Source organism: Mastomys coucha, unplaced genomic scaffold (assembly GCF_008632895.1).
Source record: "Mastomys coucha isolate ucsf_1 unplaced genomic scaffold, UCSF_Mcou_1 pScaffold7, whole genome shotgun sequence".
Lineage (NCBI taxonomy): Eukaryota > Metazoa > Chordata > Mammalia > Rodentia > Muridae > Mastomys > Mastomys coucha.
The window spans coordinates 70150503-70151052 of NW_022196913.1; positions in this window are offsets into that span (position 1 = coordinate 70150503).

Below are 550 nucleotides of genomic sequence, written 5' to 3' on the forward strand. Positions count from 1 at the left end.
ATATAAATTAGGAAATCAAACAATGAATTCAAAGCCTTTGATTAATATTTTCTATGAATATTAAAATAGCAGGCTTAAAATCCACCACAGTAGAGTAAGACTTCCAGGACAGCCAAAATCTATCCTGAAAAACTCTTTCCAGTGTAATACAGGTAAGATTAAGAGTGAGTACTCTACTGATTCTATCCTAATTATAAAAAGAGGTTTGTTCCTGCTACAATAGTAACTAAGGAAATCAAACATACCAGTAGTTATATCCTTTCTTACTTTGCTGCCAAACAGTTTTTGGATTGAGATTTATTGATAGAATTGTTTCTATGAAATTTCAAATTATGTCACCTGAAATATGTTTGTTTATTTAAAATGAATTGCTGATGCATGTAGTGTCTTTTAATAAGTAAAAAGATTTTTCGCCTATTTCACAATATGGGGATTGACAGAGGTCCCACACATGCCTAGCATAAGGTCTACCATAGATCCAGTTTCTCAGCCCATTTCTTGGGGGGACAAGTGCTCTGCTCCAGCCATGGGCAATGCCCAGGAAGGTACA